We start from the raw sequence: 13,472 nt of genomic DNA, 5'->3' as shown, positions 1-13,472 counted from the left end.
AAAAAAAATTTTAAAGTTCACCAAAAACTTATATAGTACTAATCGAAGACTATTGATGCGATATATCAAGCGTTCATCATCTCGCGATGGGAGTACAACATTCATAAAATCGTAGCAGTACTGAAAATTTCCTCTTGCAATCGCGCATTATTCTTTCTCGTAACGACTCATTCCCACTCTCCGAAGCGGTGGGCCTCGTTGAAACGTTGAATTGTAGCTTTCATGCCGGCCAGTCATAAAGAATTTACTTGCAATTTCCGACAGCCCATCCGTGAATGGAAAGTTAATGTTTCAATAAAGCGAAGCGTGACTTGTGGTACAGTTTGGCACGTAACGCGCAACGCGGATACTCATTTGGAATAACAAGAATTAGAAAGAGGAACAGAGAGGGAAATGCAGATCAAGTGAAGAGAAAGGTTGAAATATGCCTGGAACGAGGACAGGCTAAAATATACTTTTTAATAAATTTCCGCTTGCATTCAACGGAACTTTTTACTATTCCGATGATTATCGACAATGTTTAATGAGAAAAAAACGTATACAATTGTTAGGATAAAAGCGATAAGCAATCGCTCGATAGTCTCGACATCGAGGATCGATAACGCAACGAGCCCAATGATTTTCAGTGCGTTTGCGGCGACGAACCAAGCGACCAGTAGCCCGGTTTCATGCATTCGCGCGTAAATCGCGACGTGTATGACATTAAAAAACCGGCTATACCGGGTTATAAATTTCCAGGGATTCCCATATAGTTCTCATGTTTCCCAAAACCCTATCGTGCGTGTCGACGTACAGTTCGCACATGACTACTGCCGTGAACGGAAATTTTGATCGACGTTTCGATCATCTCATGTCGAAATAAATGCTTGATTAATCCTACAATCGTAAAATTATTAGAATAATAAGTTAATGTAAAATAATTATTAATTATTAAAAAAAAATACAAAGAATTAATTTTTTCTTTCTGTTACACCGAAAAAAATTATGTTATAAACAGCATTATTTTAATTAAAAATAATTTCGTTAATAGCAGAATAGTACTATTAACGAAATAAATACATTATGTTTTTGTTTTAATAAAATTTTATTTCATTAACACTGTTATTGAATTAACAAGATTATTTTCAATTAAAATGCTGTTAATATAACATTATCTTTTTAGTGAAAAAGCGTAAAATTTAATTATTTTGCGTTATTAAATTGAATACCAAAAGATGTAGATAGATATTGGTATATTGATATTTTTTAAAAATAACAATCATTAATTAAAATTATACTATTATATGTAATAAAATTTAGAATTTTTTATTAATTCGTTATCTGAAAATGAAACATGTTACTTGAAATTACAGTAGCATGTTATTTTCTGTCTAACGCAACATTCTACATAAACATAAATTGCATTGGATAATTAATAAAAAATATGAAACAAGTTACACGAACAAATGAATTGTACTTAATTAATCATTATTGTCTTCAATCAACATCAAAATACAAATCGTTTATTATTTTATTTCAAATAATTACACGCGTTCACATTATTTTGTTTCAAAAAAATAGTTATTATAAAAATTTTATTTCTACTATTTTTGTTTTTGGTAACTCTTTCAATGTCGTCTATCTCCTGTAATTTTGTTCACTTGGAGAATCTTACGGTCTTGAAATTTCATGATAAAACTTGACAGAAGATAGTAAGAAGAGCACAGTATTTCATTACCTCTTGTTATAAATATTCATTTTGTCGCTTTTTGATTGAATATTTCGTAGAATTATTTTGTCATAGCTGCCATGCTTAAAATGATTCCAAGTGATTTGTTCGTACAACAATTAACTAGATATTTTTTAGTTGAATTATATCTCTTAAATGGAGATATAATTCAAAAGTAAAAAATAAAGTCTCTCAGTATCTGAGAGTGAAGTTTTATTTTATTACGAATCAGTATATTTTAATTAAATTTTTTTATTATGAATTACTTAATACTAAATAAGTTTTCATTTTTAGTGAAATTAAAAAATTCTCGAATATATATATATGATCATTTAAAAAAATATTTTATTTTTATTATCTACATAAGTAAATTTGATTCTATACTTCTTTATCTTTTAAAAATTATTGGAGTGACGTAAAAAATATGACCTCAACATTTATGTTAGAAGAAAATTTATTCTAAATTGATCAAAAAATTTATAGATAAAAAATATAGCGATGAATTTTCCTGATTCTTTCCTTCCATTTCTTTTCTTTGTTATCATTCAGCAATAAAAAGAGGAAGTTTTATTTGGTAGGAACCAGTGGCTGATTGACCTCGTCTAGTTGCGAGCACGACCTCTCCTGTTCCATTTCACGCAGTAAAAGAACAATAAGCGTCATAATAGCAAGGAGCCTCTCTAGTGATTGCACCGAAAGTTTGCGACTTCGTTCTGGAAAGGTAAAGAGTTATGGCGAGAAAGAAATGTAGGAGAGAGAAACACGAGCGGTATTCGTTGATGGTACGTCAGTGGGAAAGGTGGAAGGGGCGAAGGGAAATTACATTTTAACTTAATCGGGAGGCGGAACTTGAAACTTTCACGACGAAAACGGAGTGGTCCCGTTGCAAAGTCCCGTGCTGTAATCGAATGATCGAGCTGGCATTAAGTCAACTATCGGCTAATGGACCGGGAGTGCGCGGATAAAAAAGAGCGCGGAACGAATCTCCCACGGGTCATTGGAAGGATGGTCTTAATGCAAGTACATCTACTACGAATTGAGAATTACTTTCTATTGTGCGATTAACACTGTTATGACAGAGCATAATACGTGCTGTATTCGGGGTAACAAAGTAATGAAAAAAAAGTAATATTATTTGTGATTAAAATTAGGATATATTACTTGTGGTTGCAATAATGGCAAAGAGAAAAGTTCCTGTTATTGGCATACCAATAAAATTTTTGTCATTTCATGTATCGTTTCGAGAAATTTTTGACATAAAATTAGCATATATTAGGCGAAAAATTTTATTTTATTAAACATGCCGAAGCTAATTTTGTTTTAAAGCGAAAGAAAAAAAGACAGTGGCAAAATTATTCAATAAGACTATTTCTATTCATTGGAATTACTCGAATTCTTATTTCCGAATTAAAAAATATTTGGATTTTAATACTTATTAATAAAATGTCTGCAAATGTGACTAAAATATTTATTTTAGTAAAATTTAAGAATGTATGAGTTTGAAAGAAATAAATCATAGAAGCTGTTTTTTTTTCTAAAAATTAGTTTATTCTTACTCTCTTGTGCTTATAATGGAATGTTTATATATTTCACACCATACAAAATTTCTATTATAGTTGAATTTGGTTCAATTTTGTTTAAATAATTTCTTTTAAGAAAGAAGTCTATTCGAAATATAGTTTATATTTGAAATCTAAAATTTGAAACACTCCGTGCAAACAGTACTTAATATAGATAAATGTGAAGGAGCGCTTATTGTACGTAATAAGCGGATTATTAAAGGGGATTACACTTTAAATGACACGAAAAGTTTGATGTATCCGATGTGCGAACGATATAATAACCCTTTTGCCGTTACGAATTTATACAGTAGTTATATATTAATATTTAACAATTTTTATCAAATAATTTTTTGGCTAAATATGCTCATAATCCTCAGTCCCTATATCTAGCTTTGTTTGTCAATAATTCACATGAAATAAAATTGGTATAATTTTTTGCAAATTATATTTTTGATTGTATAATTACGCGAAATGATTTTTATGTTTATATTTCATTATTTTCAGATAATGGAAATGCATTTGGAATAAAGCGTATAAAATGTAAGTAAATAATTTTCATAAATTTTGTCTATTATTTCCTTGATCAATTTAAAATTATTTTTTCTTAATAAAAAAATTACATTTTGTATTTTTATTATTTGCACTGTAATATAATTGATAAAGTTATTTGCTATAAGAACATTTTGTATCTTTAATAAAAAGAAATAGATGTTAAATTGTTTAAAGAATCATTTGTGAAATTTGATGAAGCAAAAATTGTTTGCTTACACTTTGTGTTTCTTTTTATTATTAATGATACTGAAAATTGAGATCAGAATCGTACTAAGATTTAAATTTCTGTTACAAATATGTTTCTCGACGGAATCCGTGTTTATTCCAAATCACGAAAACGTTTTAACTCGCCTGCTGGTGATATTAAGACATTCCCAAGTGCATACTACTATTTCTCAACTGTTTATGTGTTTGTCCATGTTCGTGCTTTAATATTTGCGACTAGATAGCACCAGGACCCTCTTGACTTTTTCCTTTCATAAAGTTCTTCCGTGACAATGTTCGCTGTTTTGTACAACTTAAGCGATTCTCCTGTATGCTACAAAGTTATGTACAACTACTTTATCTTACCTCGACTACAACTAGTGCTTCAGTCGATTTATGAGCTGTAAAATGTACTTTCATCATGACAGCTTTGATACGAATTGTCAGTATTACTGTACTTTCTCAGTTTATGATGCAATGCAAGAATTATGGATTGAAATAGAATTATTTCAATATTACGTAATACATTTTCTCAGAAATACTTTTTTAACAATTATTTTCTCAAGTTATAAACATTTTCTGAGACAATTTTTATTTTACTGTAATACTTACATATGTACGTGTTTTTTGCAATTTTGTTCGATCACAATGATATATATAAAAATGTTTTTGTGGCATATTTTTATACTAAACGGGTCTTTTGCATATATTGTACAAGTTGAATATATATAGATTAAAAATCCACTAACATTTTATTGTAAAATCTCTATTGTTTTGTAAGATATTACTGATACGTAGTCGTAGGAAGCTCTATCGGGCATTCCGGATTTCCCATTGAGTGACGCTGACAAGCAAGTCATAGACAAATATTGGTGCACTCAAAGACAAGCCAACAATTGGCGCAACATGATATTTTGATTCGATTTGGCGGTTCACGTTGACGTTACGCGTTTCGCATAATTCGCGCGGACAGCCAACATGCGTGTAATGAATAATGGGAATATGGAGAAAGAGACATGTTCAATATTGCGCTATATTGTGCTTGTAAACCGAATGCCAATCGTAAAGAATGCCAATAATTCGAACGAAGGGATTACATGCGCACATGTAATCATTATTATAAGTTGGATTAGTTAGATTCTCTTGAAATCAAATTTAGCGAGCATTTTGAAATTATTTTGATAAATGGAACCTCAGGCAGAACTGCCGCAATGAGATTAAACGTTTGATTGGCAATCGTTTTTAACAAACGATTAATATGTCATTGCGATTAATGGAACGTCATCCTTAATGATCCGACATGACATCCAATTACATCATCAAGAGGAGATAACTTAATGAACAACATGTACGAATTGATTCAAATTCATAAAAAAAAGAAAAAGAGATGAATGTAAAGACGGTTTTTTTTTCATAATTTTCTTAATTCTTTTTTTTTTATTCTATAATTTATATTCACTAATGCTCTTTTTAATGCGTTAGCGTACTTCATATGTTAAGCATTTTAAATATAATTTATAGATTTTTTATATAAAGAAACATTTTTCGAAACGAGAAAGAGTAGAAAGAATTTAAAAGATAATATACGTTAATTTATCTAAATAATTTGAACGTTAACTTTTATAATGCAATATCATATAAATGTTACTAAACATAACAGTTACTAAAATAATTGTAAGATGATAAATAAGAATTATCTTTTTTTAACAAAAGTTAATATTTCTTTAGTAATATAATGTCTCGTCAAGTATCTTTTTCTGAATAATTTTACATTTCTGTATGAATAGTTAACCAATAACTATTCATATATGTTGAATCTTTGACCATTATGTCGGACTACGTGCTTCCGATATGCGTTTGCGATATATCTCAAAGAAATCCGTGCAACAATTGCATTCGTGAGCATAATACAACCAGAATGTGCTCACCATGGAATATGCTCAGAGACGGTTTAAATGGGATTATATCTCTAACGGGGAGGGGAAGAGAAGTCAAGCGACCAATTCTGGATTACTAAGCGGGAAGTAGCATGATTACGTATTGAATGGAGGTAATTATTCAGCGGATTGCCGGGCGTCGTACAGCGTACATACAATCGTATAGGCGTTTCATCGGCAAATCTATGCATGTCCAGCATATCTCCGTGATAAGCTTAGGACATGAACGTCTAAAGTGTTCCCATCGGGATTCCATTCACGACTGACATCACGACAAAATTGGCCTTCCAGACCAAGTATCGCTGCCAATTCGAAAGATCGACTGCTGATGGTACGGCAGCTTGGACACGCCACCTGTTTGCTTAGTATATCGCTGTTTCAGATCGAAGGTTTAGTTCTGTCTGCAAATTCTGTTCTCATGTAACCGAAAAAGCGTGATTCCCGATCATTGTAGCTATGATTTTGGGATTTGGAGTAGTAAAGTATTGTATATCACTTTGCCTTAAAGTATAAATAAATAATTGTTTTTTCATAACACTTTTTTCATTACTCTTTTTTTTGTGAAAATTACGATGTATTGATAAGCGAATTCTAACTTATTGAATATTATACAATGTAGTGAAAAAATAGAATTCAAACTAAATAAAATTATACTTATGAAGTTATTCGCACATTTTGTATAATATATCTATATAATTTTACGTGTTTAATAAAACTTTCCAATCTTTTGAAAAAATTAATCTATAAGTAAACTGATGTTGTTATATTTGAGTTTGACAAAAAGTGGATTTTTTTTAACATATCGATTTTTTTCCTGTCATTTACTTTTTATCGTTGATTCTTTATCGTTGAGTTTTTACATGAGTTTACATAAACGAGAGTTTTATATATATATAAAATGCAAGAAAGGATTACATATGATGATTTCTTGCTTTTGATATATCATAATGCAGTATCACGGCTACAATGACGAATCGGAGCTTTAATGCGACGATACATGGCGTTTCGCGCTATGAACTGTGCCTTGCACATGAATGTTGCAGCGATAAATCGTGCGTTCGGGAGTCGTCACGTTTGCACTGGAGATGAATGTTATGACAACGTCGTGGAATTTCACGATTCTGAAGTGCTTCGTCCAGGGAATATCGTGAAGGAAATACGTGCTTTGCGCGAAATTCTGCAACGGATACAAATTATTCAAGTCGTTTGCTTCTGATGAAAGTAATCTTTAAGATATTTTAAATATTAAAATATTAAGAAAAGTAAATACACAGAATTTCTATTTCTTCGTCTGCTAGTTAAAATGAATGAATTAAGGTGAATATAATGAATGTTTCTCAATACTTTATGTGAAAGAAATTAAATCCTGTGTAATAATGTTGGTTGATATTTTTTAATCATTTTTCCTTTTTATATTTTACGGAAATATTGAAAATTTAAAGAATATTGGAAAGACGCGTGAATTGCATCATAATATTCGAGAATATTGGCTCTCTTATTAAGTGTATTATTGAACGTTATTATATTTTACAATTAAATTTTTAATAATCTATCAAATCTCTAATGAATCTATTAATATTAATATCATTCATACTGTTAATTACGTGCTGTATGCGGAAACATTACTAATAAATATGGTATGATCAGAATTGCAATGCGTTTATAATAGCTTCTTCATAATGGCTTTTCTGACATTAATTATTATTTCTCAATTATAACTATGTCTTTAAGTGAAGACATGTGATAGTTTTACTTTATTAAATATTACTCTTTCCTGAAATATATCTTCTTTTTTCGTTCAACTATTTTCTTTTAAAGCGATCACAAGCTATACTTACAAAATTACAATAAAATCTCCGCGTTCCCAAATCGGCAATACACGAGCACCATATAATTTCTCCCGTCAATAACCAGAATCCTCAATATACGAGAGCTCCGTTGCATATCGAACAAGAACATATTGGACATTCCACTTCGACGATCTACAGCTTGTGCTCCCCATAGTCAAAAATGAAGAATCTGTCATCAAATTCTGGCTGTCATCAGAAAGGGAGGGATATAAGAAAGATTGATGGACAAATAAATTGAGAAATTGATCCTGTCTTCAGATTAAATCCTCTCTAAAAGTAATCGGATATTGTGCAAAAGAAAATAACCGATAATTTAATGCGAATGTTAACATAACTGCAATATATTAAATATTCCCATTAATATTTCCAAATTGAAAAATTAAATTTTAGTAATATCAATAAATATAAGTATAATTTCGGTGCAAATAAATGTAACATAAAGAAGGCGAATACACGAAATTGAAATCAATAGTTAATATAAATATACGCACATATTCTACAATTCTAGAGAAAAGCCACTATTCTAGAGAAATAAAAAATCCTATCGACTGCATTAAAATTCTAAAAATAGGATGTTTCGGAGACTTTATAGAGATGAATATCTGAAACGATAGCACATTCTCTGTGTCCACTGAATAAATTTCTCTAACCATTTCTTTTATTTATACGATACAAGCTACATTTAGATTTTGCTGTGGCATTAAATAGGGAAATACAATGTGATACTCATGGACTCGTCATTGGCCTCATATATCCCTTCTTCAAATTCTACGCTCGCGACGCGAGGAAAGGAATCATCTAGATTTATGTCGGCAAATAATTTATGTAAATCCGCACTGCATCTAGCTGAGCTCCCACCGTTCTCCTCTGTTCCGATAGAGAGCCGGAAGAACTCGAAAGCACATCCCGTCAAGTCTTTGTACCGGTAGAGAAAAGAGAGAGAGAGAGAACGAAATGATGAGAAATCGGTAGAACTGCAAACAAGTGGACGAACGTGCGTGGCGTAGAAAGAGGATTTTTCTCATAGTTGTGTTATTCACCGTTTCACCCCTTCTCTATTCCGTCCATATTCTCGAGACTTTTACTATTTCAAGTTACAAGTATCAATGACATAAATATTAACCCTCTAACTTTCGAAATGTTTGTGTATTTACAACAATCATAGTAAGTGAAACGATCATATTGCATTTTTTCGGACGGTTCTTTCTTATCGTCCTATTTTTCCAACTAAAGTGCACTCAAGACTGCCACACCTTTCTTCTCATGTCTTGAATGGATTTTTCCTATGATTCAGATTGTGAAATATACATATATATCTCTCTCAAACTTGAAGATATTAAAGTATCAGCAATAATAAACGTGTGAGAGATGAAAATAAAGAATTTAAAATAATCGTTTAATTACTTCCATGAAGAGCCAAACATTTAAGTCAAAAGAAAAAAATATTTCTTTTAGTAATAAAATTTTTTTTAATGTCATATATAAATTATTTTTTATTATAAATATAATAAAAAAAATATTAATTTGTATTTAATATATTAATAGGAATATATAATCACATACACAAGTAAATATACATTACAAATATATTGATTATGTGTATAAATGAATGTATTATAAATGAATGAAACATATTCCTAAAATCACAGTAAAATCAGAATGTTTATAGTATACATTTTATATTTATATAGATAATATTAATTTTTTTAAATTCACAAAAAATGTATTTTATGTAACATTTTTTGTAGCTTTGATAGCTGCAGCAAAATTGTTAGCTATTTTATCAAAATTTATATCTCTATATATATTTAATTTTTAATTAATACATAGCTAATGCTCATGGCGGATGATTATAGATCGTTAAAAGCGATATATAAACACACATATATTATCATTTTTACGCCCTTTCAAATTTTTTACATAAGACGAGTGTCTCATTTGCTACTCTAATCCTTGCTTTATTTCTATCTCTAATTTAATTTTTTATGATTATAAAATTCTATGTGACTAATCGCCCATATTCATAAATTAATACAATATAACACAACAGATTTATATATTAATTGTATAGATTTATATATTAATTCTTGTTTGAATAAGTTAGTATGGAATTGGATACATTAAGAATGGAAAATGTTTCATAATTTCTTAAATAAAGCTATATTATAATTATGCAAAATTAAAATATATAATAATATAATTATTTTCTTTCTTTTTCTGCATCTTTATGTGTTACTGAAATGTTCGGTAAAATATATGTCTTCAATATATTTTGTTAAGCTTACTAAAAGCTTACTTTTACGACGGATGCGCGAGTTTGAAAATCAGCCAACCACAATGAATATGCGAAGAATAATCGTAATTCTGATGTTTACGCATGTATTACACTCGAATATACATATATAATATTAGAAATTCCTATGTTAGAAATTAAGAGTGATCATCGTATTTGAATATTAATTAATTGTTCAATTCGATTTGTTCATGTTTACTGTGTATAAATAACAATCTTAATCTTATTAGTATTTTAATTTCGCGATTTTTGAAGTACTTTCCAGATTAGTGGAACATGACGTATATGTGCGTGTGATATAGCCGAAGAGATTAAATGCTTTCAAGCAGTATCTGCTCGTCGTCGCAGCAGCTTACACCATCAGTTGTGACAATGCCGCTCGTGATCCATGCGTGACCAAAACGGATCGAGGTTTCATGTTTACGAGGCGAGAACGCGATGCGTACAGCCCGTGCACTTACGACCCGCCTACTCGCCACCTGTGGGCTGTATTTACTCCGTTTACAGGCCTCTTGTGTATGTTTCAGTGCATTGTTACGTGCATCTATAACAGTGCCACGCTGTTGTTGCCCTTAGACGGGTTGTATTCGTGACACTGTCGACGTGAACCGCGTGAAGCATGTAGCTCGCCGTTCGATTCCTGACGTGGCAAGTGATATACCGTAGCTTTGAGACGACGACTGTTGCAACTCGATAAGATTTAATAGAAATAGGATGTGTACATATTTCGTTAGCAATATGTATTCCAATTTAAAATTCTTCGCGGATAGTAGAATTCGTACTTAACGAAATTGAATATGTTAAACGATATAACATATGAAAGCTACATATTCGCATGAAACGTTCTAAAAAACTAGCACGGATAGAAAAGAAAAAAATTGGAAAAATTAAATTTATGTAAATAAATATGTAACGAAGAAATAAAAAGCAATTGTTATTCTTTGTATTCTTTTCGTTTGTGTTTATTTGTTCGTGTTTATTTATTCACGTTTATTTGTTTATGCTTTGTTTGCATTTATTTTATTTTAAGATAAAATAAAATAAAGTATAGTTTTTACAAATGACTTAAAATAAAAACACTGAAGTATCTTTTACATTCAGTATCTTGGTATTTGTGTTAACCTCATCGCAAATTTATTTTTATAAATTCGCAAATAAAAGAATAGTCTGCAAACCTTTTGAATCGCAAATATGTGAATAAGTTATGTGCCAATATGGAAATTCGGTCATATATACAAACACTATGTTCCAGCGGTCGATATCTAAAAGAAATTGTAAGCAAATTCTTTTATAAGACAGGATTAGCAAACGATCCATCAGATGATGCGGGAAGTTTCTTTCTGCAGCAACCAGATGAGAATTTGGCGAAGCGATCTTCCTGCGGGCTATTTCAAATCGCAAGATTTCCTGCTTGAAATTGCTGACGGCTAGATAAATTTATCACCAAGTGGATCGCCCGTCCACTTCTCATGTTCGTCGCTCAATTCATCTCTCTCCGGTTTTCCTTCCTCCGTGAGAAGGGTATACGGCCTTCTGAACGTGACCCCAACGATGCTCTCAATGAGCATTCACTCTGTTTCGAGCCTTGCGGCTGTCAACGAATGGGACGAGTTTATGGATATCGATTAGGATAACGCTTAAAGGGTTATTACATTTCGGGCGTAAACTACAATTACTACTAAATTCATTTCTATGACAAAATTGAACGTTACATTGTACACGATGTCTCAAGTTGCTCATATTTCTCTTTGTCTATGAATTACTTACTATTTGTAGTCCGTTTTCCATCAAAATTTAGTTGACTAAATTAAATATTCTATTCTTAATGTTTAATTTTAAATGTTTATATCTATTTGTTTTTATTTTGTTGTACGACTCGGACACAGTTTATCTCATGCTCATTAGACTGCATTAAAGCTCGGGTATGTTAAATCTCTGGATTTTATCTTCACTTTTCACAGAAGCACTAAAACATTGAATGCTATGTTAGCTAAAACGGTGATTACATTTTATCAAAGTGACATGTGATATAAAAATTAAAGAACTATATTCGCGCTTCAAATGCGCTATGAAAATGCAAGTCTACTTCTCTGTTTCTGTCTAGCTCATTTGGGAACGTGAAACGGCGCATACATGAGATCCTGCTCGAATACAGCGGAATTTGCCGAATTCCGATAATGCACCTTCGATCGATCAGGAATTAATCGTCGGAGGGGAGAAATAGGGTGGCAATCGAAAAATGTCACGTCCAGCAGATATGTTAAATGTCATTATGGAATAGATTAATAGATTATTTGGAGATGACAGAGAAAAAGAAAGAGATAGTGGGAAGAAAGAGAAAAAGAATCAAAAGAGTCGCGTATGAATTTGTTTTTCCGTTAAAAAATGGAACATACATGAAATATTTTACGAAATATTCATTTTTTTCGCATAAAAATTAAAAAATTCCATTACATATACACAAAATCTATGATTTTTTTTTATTACACTTTATGCGTATATAAGTAGAAATTTGCTAGGCAGAGTAAAAGTATTCAATTTTGTGCAAAATCAATTTAAATATAATATCAAAGTTGTGCGAATGGAACCACGAAGTACGTAAATCTAATGGTGAAATACGTGCGACATTAATTTGTGAGAGTAAAAGTAATGCAAAAACTGTTTACAAAAGGTAATTTAAATAATATTCAGGAAATCCTAAACTAAAAACTTGCGTAAGATTGGTAGAAGATAAAAATAAAAATAATTATTAAATTGAATTTTCAAAATGGTTTCGACACTGCGAAATAGTGGCAGTGCAAAAAAGTACGTGTGTAGTAAAATATTTATAAAGCGAAGTGTTCAGAAGCAATGTTTCAGCATATTTGTTAGTCCATAAAATTTTTTATGGTCAATCCGATACAAAGTTTGCGGAAGCATTCAAATTTGTTCAGTCAAATACTAAAATATATATATTTTTTTGTTTTTCCGTATATAAACTCTAAAAGCTTTAAAAACCGTATATTGCTCAAATCAATTAAAATAATATTAATAACAAGAGAAACGAAATACTTCTCTTTAATACAATTATCTATTATTAGATAGTATTTTTATTTTAACGATTTTATCTTACTCTTGTAGCTTATAGTTTAATCTGATTTTTTTCAATTGTTACATTAAATGTTTGCATATGTGGATATGACGTGAAGTCCACAATGTTGAATTCGAGTTTGTGTTCATTAAGTCCAGATAATGCAGATTAGTTATCCCTATAGTAATATAGGGAATAGTAATATAACATAATAATTTTATAACTAATTAAATTATATATATAAAACAAATTAATATATAAGATAATACTTTTAACATAAACTATATAGGAGAAGA

At 30.5% G+C, this 13,472-nt stretch overlaps 1 protein-coding gene across 1 annotated transcript in view; it reads left to right on the top strand.

The window, feature by feature from the left end:
• The first annotated feature begins 3,778 nt into the window (after positions 1–3,778).
• LOC108747741 (glutamate receptor ionotropic, kainate 2) overlaps positions 3,779–13,472 on the top strand; it is a 229,756-nt gene continuing 220,062 nt past the window's right edge. Inside the window, exon 1 of the mRNA XM_018485435.1 lies at positions 3,779–3,810. The gene's annotated coding sequence lies outside the window, so the exon portion shown is untranslated. The remainder of the gene's footprint in view (positions 3,811–13,472) is intronic.

Source organism: Trachymyrmex septentrionalis, unplaced genomic scaffold, assembly GCF_001594115.1.
Source record: "Trachymyrmex septentrionalis isolate Tsep2-gDNA-1 unplaced genomic scaffold, Tsep1.0 scaffold20, whole genome shotgun sequence".
NCBI lineage: Eukaryota > Metazoa > Arthropoda > Insecta > Hymenoptera > Formicidae > Trachymyrmex > Trachymyrmex septentrionalis.
Note: the sequence above shows the minus strand (reverse complement) of the source record. Positions and strands in the feature narration are given on the sequence as shown.